General features: G+C 43.9%; 1 non-coding gene across 1 annotated transcript; it reads right to left on the minus strand.

Annotated features, from left to right (window-relative positions):
- Positions 1-537: 537 nt before the first annotated feature.
- On the minus strand, positions 538-609 carry TRNAP-CGG (transfer RNA proline (anticodon CGG)). The gene has a single exon. It is a non-coding gene; the product is annotated as a tRNA-Pro (tRNA).
- Positions 610-9354: the final 8745 nt, after the last annotated feature.

The following is a 9354-nucleotide window of genomic DNA, read 5'->3' on the forward strand; positions in this document are numbered from 1 at the left end:
TAGACCTCTCGCCTTAGTGACAAATTCCACCACCGCTATGTAGGTCCCTATGAGGTCATAAGCCAAACTTCCCCAGTGAACTACAAAGTGACGCCTGTCAATCCCCCAGCAGATAGACGCCACCGTGGAACTGAAATTGTTCATGTGTTTCGCTAGAAACCGTTTGTGCGCCGCGATGCTTCGGTTAGTTAAGAGCGGCCAGGCTGACCGCTTCCGACCCCCCGGGCAGATTGTGCGAGCCTTCTGTGGATGGTATTTAATATGTGCATGCAATGATCTTCCTCTTTCATTCGTACATACCATCATCATCGTCCTGCTGCGCCGGCTCCTGCACGCGCCTGGTTTTTGTCATCGGATTAAAACGTTAGACAAGGCATCGCTGGCCTTGCCGTCACGACCTTGCCGTCTCAACCTATCCTTCTGTCACAATATGTTTATGCCACAAGAGACCATTATCGCTAAAAGGAAGTGAAGCGCTGCAATAATGGGCCAGCCGGTAATAAACATTACATTGAATGGCTAAAAGAAAAAAAAATTGGGCTCGTCCGGGATTTGAACCCGGGACCTCTCACACCCGAAGCGAGAATCATACCCCTAGACCAACGAGCCCCCTTTTTTCTCTTCATTGCATGAATTGGTACAAATACATCAGTAAAAGATCGTGGTTGCCATGCCCCTTGGCTGACAACCGTGTCTAATGGACTTTCATTACCACAAGTTCGCCCATCAGACTCAAGACCTCCTCCGCAGCGTCTTGCTGCTTCAAAATTTCTTTTAGTTTATACACTTGTTCAACAAAATAATCACATACATGTCGTGCATCGACATCACAGTGTCTATAAGCCATCCTACTCCTCCAAATACTGTGAAGGCCCAATAGCATGATGAGGCCATACTGAAAATCATCATTAACAGTTGTCAAGTACCGAATTCCACGTGGCGTCAATGGCCGGTCTTTTTTAGGTGTCCTTTGTAACACATCCCAGTAGAACACCGCATCCCAACAATCCAGGAACACGTGCTCAACTGTTTCAGGTTTCCTACATAGTAGACAGTTTGAGCCCCAAGGTACAAAAAGGCCCTTTTCTTCCATCCATGTTTTGACTGGGAGGTTTCCTGTATGCAATTTAAAAAAGAATGTTTTTACGCCCGGTGCAACAGTCATGTTTTTAACTCGCTAGAGCACGTCTTTCCCTGGGCCTTCACAGTATAAGGTTCTGTACAATGGAGCTGGGCAGAATTGTGAAATAAGATTCTTGTACAGCCGCTTAGGTGGTAAAGTCGCTAAATACTCTACAGAGTACCTCACGCGCGAAAACTTGAACGACCACACCACTTCTCGCAGGAAGCGTGACACAGTGTATCCCCGAGCAGAGCATGAAGAGATTATAAACTCTGGAATTGCACTGGATAGCATGATTTGCATAAAGGTTCTCAGGAATGCATCTTTTTGGTCACGTAGGAAACAAAACCTTAAAACCATCTGCCGCACATGTAGATGCATTAGAGACAGCCCTCCGTCTTTAACGCGCCGAAAGAGATTATCTCTGCTAATTCGTTCCAAGTTGGACGACCAAATGAAGACCGCAAATACACGATGGAGCCTTTGTATATTGCTTCGAGCACAATACAATACTTGAAGTAAATACATTATTCCTGCCACCAAAAAGGTATTGCATACAGTCGCACGGGCGAAAATAGAGAGATTACGTCCCATCCATTCTTTCGTCCTTTCCCGTATTTCTTCTGCTTTTTCATTCCAGCAATTCGTATTTTCCCCGCATTTGTCCAATGGGACTCCCAAATAAACCCCGGGCTTTGTAGCCCAATTTACTCCACAGAAAATTTCCGGTTCCTCTTCCCATTCCCCGTGCCAGACTCCGAGACTTTTCTTTAAATAAACAGCACTACCAGTCTGCCTGCAATACCTTTGTGTTACTTTCAAAGCTTCCGAAACGCTTTCGCGATCTTCACATAGCCTATAGCCTTCACAAAGCCTATAGATCTTCGCGATCTATAGGCTTTTCAAGGAGTGCTTTGATGTGGGTTATCTGCCACCGTCGTTTAGCAACGCGCATACGGTCTTGGTTCCCAAGACTGATGAGCCAGCCATGCTTTTAAAAGTTACAAGCTATAGACCGATCACGTTAACAAATGTTGATTATAAAATTCTGATGAAGGCGTTAGCTAAGAGATTGCAATACATTATAAAAGATTTAGTTGGACCTCATCAAACATGTGAAATAAAGACCAGAAGCATATTTAATAATATTCATGTAGCGCGTAGTGTGTTCAAGTGCTGCGATGCTCTAAACAGGAAAGTGGCCATGGTTCGAGTTGATTTCGAAATAGCATTTGATCGCGTGTCTCATGAAATATTGTACTGTTTGTTGGAACATATTGGTGTTGGTGCCGTTGTATTGAAAGGAGTTAAAATGGCTTATGCATGTTGTTCTACACGCCTCATGATTAACAAAGTGTTATCTGAAAGAATTAATGTAAGAGCATCTGTGCGGCAGGGATGTCCACTGTCTCCTCTCCTGGTAATTGCTAACGAATACATCCGTGGTTTTAAGTTGGGAGTATGTGAAGTGAAAATATTGGCATACGCTGATGATGTGGCCCTATACCAACGAGCAAGAACTGCCGACGGTTCGCTACAACGTTACTAGATACTTTTCCAGTTCTCAAACTCCGGCGCGCCGCCTGACGCTTCTTCGTTGCGCTCCGCGCGGGGGCGCGCGCGATGTCGTTTGCCACGTTTGCTCGACCACGGCCGGACTGAATGCAGAGGCGCGCGCTCTTTTCAAAGCGCGTGCACGTGCCTCCAGACCGGCCGGGGCCGGCAAATCGCAGATCAACGTTGTTTTTGGCGCCAACGTGTTACTAGGCGCAGCTAACGTAGAGAACAGCACGTTGTGGTGGGTGCCGGGCTTGTCCGGCGGCAGCGTGCTCATCTGGAAGCATTTGCACTTGTATGCGCGGTTGTCGCGCAGTGTTTGACAGTGAATCATGCCACGCTGTTTCGTGCCCGGTTGTAAAAGCGGCTACGATTATCTGCAGTCTGTTGGAGAGCAGATACAATTTTCAGGCCACCCCGTGACGCTGAACGACTGCAGCTATGGTAGCGCGCAATACCAAGGCAGGACAAAAAGCTTTCGAGCTCGTGATCAATTTGCGACCTCCATTTCCACGATAAGGATATTTCCAAAGTGTTCGAGCACAACATTCGTGGGAGTTTGGTGACAATACCATGTGAAAAATGGGCAATAAAAGACGATGCCATACCTAGCTTCTTCCGAAATTGTCCGAAGTACCTTTCGAAACCTTTCGAACACGACTGAGAAAAACGCAGTCGAAAAGGGCACGAAGCTGTTGCCTCGCAAATGACAATGAAGTCCATACGTGTCACATTGTCATCGACGCTCGACATTATCAGTTACCTATTCGACAAGGGCGCAATTTACATCTTGACCGTCAAGCTTAACCACGACCCGTTGGGGTAGCAGAATGGCTTGTTTCAGTTTGCCTTTAAAGTTACAGATGCGCACGTTTACTACATAAAGCTTGTTTTCGTTTTCAGCAGCATTTTGGCCTGGTACGTTCATTTGAGGTGATGAATCCCATCCTATACTGTCGTGAATTTATCGCAGATATTTCGCCTGCTGAGCGTGTCACACCTGTAAAAACAGCACTGCGTGAAAGTGTTCAAGGGGAACTAAGGGTTGTACTTGTAGGTGTGGAATAAATATTGAAGACCGCTGAAAAGGCATATCGCTCGAACAGGTTTTGCAATTGCAAAGTGAAATTGAGGCTAGGTTGTTAGAAATTACTTCGTTTCCATTGTTCCTTCCTGAGCAAACGAGTGATGAACACAGCTACTACAGAGGTTCTGCAGAGGACAGTGTTGTATACTGCTTAGTTCGACATGTAGTATATAAAGTCGGCAAGCGCGCAGATTGCTAATTTTGGTAGCAGGATGCCATAAGTTCAAAAGCTCCAGTAGTAGGTACCGATGCATTTTTCGCCACATATCGGCGCTTAAAAGAAGGAAGCCTGAGGCAACCCAGCACGTAGATGCTGCACTTTATAAGAGTTGCAAATGAGCAAATTTTGCTTTCACATGATGAGGAAGGTTCTGTGGCGACCTATTTTAGAAGGTCCTGGATGACTGTAGTCTAACGCGGCTGGATTGCGATCAGCACAGGTACACGTTCCAACTCTTGTATTTTTTTATCGTAACGCGCATTCACTTTTATGTGAGGGATGTGAGCAGCCGCCTAGAAACCGTGCATTTGTGAAAGCCGCCATCGCGAGTAAGAAAACTCGTCTGTGTAAAGGGATGTTGACCAAGTGAATATGTTTGTGTGTTCTTTGTGCCTCACAATAAATGCACTTACACCACTCAGAGAAGCGGTTTCATTTGCTTATTTCTTGTTTTCAGCAATTACTGCACTAAAGGAGCGGCAGTGAAAGTTGGTTCCAGGCAGCTTCGCCGCTCATGCTTTCTCGAGTTCATTCCGCTCAATTATAGCCTCTCCCCAATGTCTGAATAGAGCCCTAATGAGCAGTAAAAATATGCGCAAAGCAATGCATGTCACAATGTTAAGGCAAACTACGCGATTTGCCAGGCAAGCCGTAAGCGCTTCGCCTTGCGCTGCTCGGGGCGTCGGGCTAACCGTGGCCGCCGCGCCATCTGGTGAGAGGAAACGGAAAAGGGCCAAGCATCTACGCCCGCCGCGGAGGGAGTTTGAGAACTGGAAAAGATCTAGTAACGTTGGGTTTGCTACTCAACTGTTTTTGTCAGGAGAAGGAAGCAGCCTGCAATTACACCTGATTGGCTTATTGTAACTAGAATATATTCTAGTTCATTATAATTGGACCGGCCTCATTTCAATGTTACCTTGAAAACATGGCTGTAAACATGCTTTTATAAACTTTATTTCGCTCTTTTTGGAAACTCATCTATATTGCCCCCTGTCAACACACCGGTCATTAACACTGACTCTCCACTGCGCTCAGAAATGCAAAAAAGATACGCATATATGTCGTAAAAGTTTGTGTAATGATTTATTTTCATGTTGCTTTCGATGCGCTAATTTATTTAGGGGGCAAAATGAACGACATAGACAAGACAAAGCACTAACTGACAATGCAAAGAAGAACACGTGCTACGGGGTTGAAGCTAGGTCCAAAAAACCCAAAGGCGGCTAATGAAAACAAATCACCCACATAAAAATAAAATAAACAAAGTAATATTGTATCGTAAAGAATTTAGCGCGTCGAAAGCCGCATGTTGAACCAACAAGGTCTGGTTCTCGGTATCTTAAATTACGTGCCTACGAGCTTGTGTCTTACTGTAGGTGGTGCGTATATTATCTTAAGTGTAGGGCTTTTATCAGAACAGAAATTTCGCGGGCCCCTTGTCTCGATTGGTAAGTTATCAAACTTGGAGAATGGATTACTTTAACGTAAAATCAATCATGGGCTCATGACGTATAAAATGTGTAAAAAAATACCTCTTAGAATTTTCAAAAGGCCTGTCACATGACCAGGAATTTTTTTGTTTTTTATCGCTAAGCTTATTGAGGTTAACTACTTTGGTCGGTCTAATAAAGAGCCACAAATTGTATCGAAATGATGGGATGGTGTCGAGTGCGAACTCTGGTGGGTTTGACATGAAATGACCCTGGTATGTTGCACCGAGGCAGGGCATTCGTTTGGAGCCGCTGCGATCGCTTATCAAGCCAGCGATAACCTGAGAGCGTAAGCAGTAGTGCATAGCTCAAGCACAAACGGTGTAGCAGACCGGGTGCATATCACTGAACCAAAAGCATCGCAAAAGAAAGTTTGTGACTTAATAGATATTGCGGGAGCGATTCATTCCTTAGATTTTTTATTTCCCAGTTATTCAATTTTGCAGAGATATTTAAAAGCGGGGCTTGCTTTTTTGAAGGTGGACGCATGTATGACGTGGAGGAGACGATGTGCGGCTCCTCTGGAAACTCAGAAAACTGCACCTCCCAGAAGATCGACGCGGAGCTGGACTTGCTGCTAACAAACTCCTGTAATAAATGATCCTGCAATTCTGGCACTTTTAGGAAGTGTTTTCGTGTGACTAGTACTACCAATATCGTGATGCGTGTGAATTGTTACCGTATTGCTACGCGGCCCAATTTCGCTGTCTCAATGGTGCGGTACACGAACTTTCGATTTATCTTCAACTGTCGTCCTTCAACATCTTAAGCAGTGATTTCGGCTAAAAGGTTTGTTTAGATTTCACCTAAACTGTGTCTCCGCTAAGTTGGAAGCTGCAGGGTGGTGGCATTGAGGAAACGGAATCATGCTCGGCGCTTGCTCAGCCGCACGCTTAGGTCGCGGGGTGGTAGATGTCGCCTATTTGCATATTTATGGCACTAAAATTGTTTATGGCACGCTGTTGTGTCCTCCTCTTGTGCCGTCCGTCTTTGCGCTGTAATAATGAATGTAAAATTCCAGGACTACACTGAGGATACCACAATACTCCTGTCGTCCTGATCGAGGCTACAGTGGAGGACAACAAGAAAAACAAAAAAAAAACGGCACGATTCAAACCTAGAGCACATTCGAACGTACGCAAATGGCAGAAATAAGCAGTGCCTGTTCAACATTTTGGCTCAGATGAAGACGAAGTATTTTAACTTGGCGCACAGTTGTTTCTGGCTGAACTATGGCAGTTTATACCAGCAGTAATAAAGCTCCTTAGGACATTTTAACCAATGAAGATATTTTCACTTCATAGGATATGGTTGATACTCCTTCGGAAAGAGCTGCAGTGATTCAAGAGTAATAAATAGATGTGCTCTTTCAAGCAAGGCGAAATAAACCAGCCTACTCGGACAGCTCCTGAAACTTTTTTTTTTTTCGCAATTTTTTGATGTGCCCCAACGTTTGCCAGCTGCTAAATTAGAGCAATCACAGCGGGCTCAATCGATGTTCGATATAAAACCTGAATCTGCACCACTCTTCCTCGATAGCCGTTGCTTTCTCAAACCATCATACATTGTTTGTATGTTTGTGTTGGACTCCTCTGGGGCAAAGCCCATTCGTGCTAACTTGTTTCGGAGCGTATACGATGGTGATCATTGTTTATGCCATTTTTTATTACGACAGCATGCTAACGACCTTACTTCATTCAGGGAAGCTAAGGACTCTTTTTTTACGTTCAATCATTCTATTTAGGTTGGTCAGAGCTTTGTTCGAATTTTCCATTATTCCCCATTGCATTGAAACGAACTATTATCAGGGAACTTAAAGAAGTTAAGCAAATGTGTTGTTTTATTTATACATGGTTTTCATATGATTGTCACGACTAGGCATCCACGATACAGCAAAAATATAGCGAAAATATAATTTACTTACTGGTAATGCCACCATTGCATAAAACCATGGATGTACATTCTTTTTTTCGACTACAAAGCTGGACTTTTTCGCTTCAAGCTTGGCTGCAGAAGAAAATACTTTTTTGTGCCTGGGGGAATCTACTGTTTCCTAAGCATGATGGCGCAATTCAGCGAGTTTTCTTAAAGTGGCGGCACGCAGAACTGTCAGCCGTATTTGACCGCTGGAGCATAGTGAAACACAGCTTTCGGTTCTTGTTCAAATGTTGCGTATTTTGTGGGTCCCTGAATGATCGAAATACAGCGTTTATGCTCTCATTTTTTCATGCAATTTCCGCGATTTCCCGCCAGCAGTGACAACTCACATGGAAGCTGTGGGAATCGAGTAATAAATTCACTCCGTAAAATTCATCAGCTTCACCACAGGATGACGTTGCTCTCCAGACAACACTGTGGACTTTTGGTCTGTACTATTGACAGAACGGATGCATGCTTCTAGCCCACGCCACTGAGGACGAAAACATCAAGGTTTCAGTAACGTAACTTGCAGCATTTATATATCGTTTTACCGATGTTTGAAATTTTCAATCTCAATTTCATTTAATCGTTTAGAATTTTAAATTTCGTCTTTGCTCTTTCATTTTTTAAATTTAGTGGCTTCTTTCATTTCGAAACTAAGTGCGCATATGAGGAATCAAAGTTTTGCTTTGAAGCCCTAGGCAGAGGCCGAAGGTGGCGATTGATTTGGTTTTATAATTTTAAGGGGTTCTACCTATGACCGAACTGTAGCACCAAACTCCACATCGCTATCCACATTACGCTTACGTGACAGATACATATTTAGAAGCCAGCACTTACGGAAAATATTGCTAGTTTCCGAAAAATGACACTGCCCCATGAGGCACCATTGCCCAATATGTCACTTCTGTCGTCGTAGTCGTCAACACTTGGGACGAAGTGCATGATGGCCAAGAAACATGCCAACGTTTTTCGGTACACAAATTTTAAGTCACAATTCGTTCAATTTTGCTGACCGTTCTCTCTTATTATTCCAGAACGGCAATATAAGCTGTGAAAGAAAGTGATAAACTAACAAATAATTTAATACTGTGCTCAATAATTTTAAAGAGGATGCTTGTTGTCTTATTTAAAATCTGAAATATTTAGCTTTGAGATTAGAAAAAGCAGAAACAGGTACACGTTATCAGGCCCTCGAAGATTTTATTCATTTCAAAGCCATGATTACATGCCAATAGTTGACGCAGAATTTCTCCCCATTGTTCTAGTCCTTAAAATTTTCACTACAATGTGTGTCAAGTCATCTTACTCTAGGACTGCCTGTCTTGCCTGACTCCGCTTGACAGCTCGTAGACGCGCTTTTTGAAACAATATGTAATGCGTTTCCTTTCCTCCATGTATAAGTAGTTGGTTTCATTGGATTCAGGGACATTTCGACAATACTTTCAAAATTATAGACGATTTCCTAGCGAAGCCACTTCTAAACTTACTTGTTGCCGCCTTGTGACGCAGCAGGGGGTGCTAAGAATGCCTGGCTCCGCTGGACAGGCCGCCATTGGAAACTGACCCTGGCAACGCTTAATGCTAGAACCCTAGCTAGTGAAGCTAGTTTAGCAGTGCTCTTACAGGAACTAGAGGATATGAAATGGGATGTCATAGGGCTTAGTGAGGTTAGGAGGCCGAATGAGGCATATACTGTACTGAAGGGTGGGCATGTACTATGTTATCGAGGTTTACAAGCGAGGCGACAACTAGGAGTAGGTTTCCCTGTCAATAAGTATATAGCTTGTAATATAGATGAATTCTAAAGTATTAATGAGAGTGGCAGCCATCGTAATCAGGCCTAATAAGCGGTATAAACTGAAGGTTGTACAGGCCTATGCACCTACATGTAGTTATGATGACCACGCAGTTGAAAGCTTCTATGAAGATGTAGAATCGGCAATGCGAAAAGTAA

The sequence above is a fragment of the Amblyomma maculatum genome, chromosome 10, assembly GCF_055883805.1.
Source record: "Amblyomma maculatum isolate TAMU_Amacu chromosome 10, ASM5588380v1, whole genome shotgun sequence".
Lineage (NCBI taxonomy): Eukaryota > Metazoa > Arthropoda > Arachnida > Ixodida > Ixodidae > Amblyomma > Amblyomma maculatum.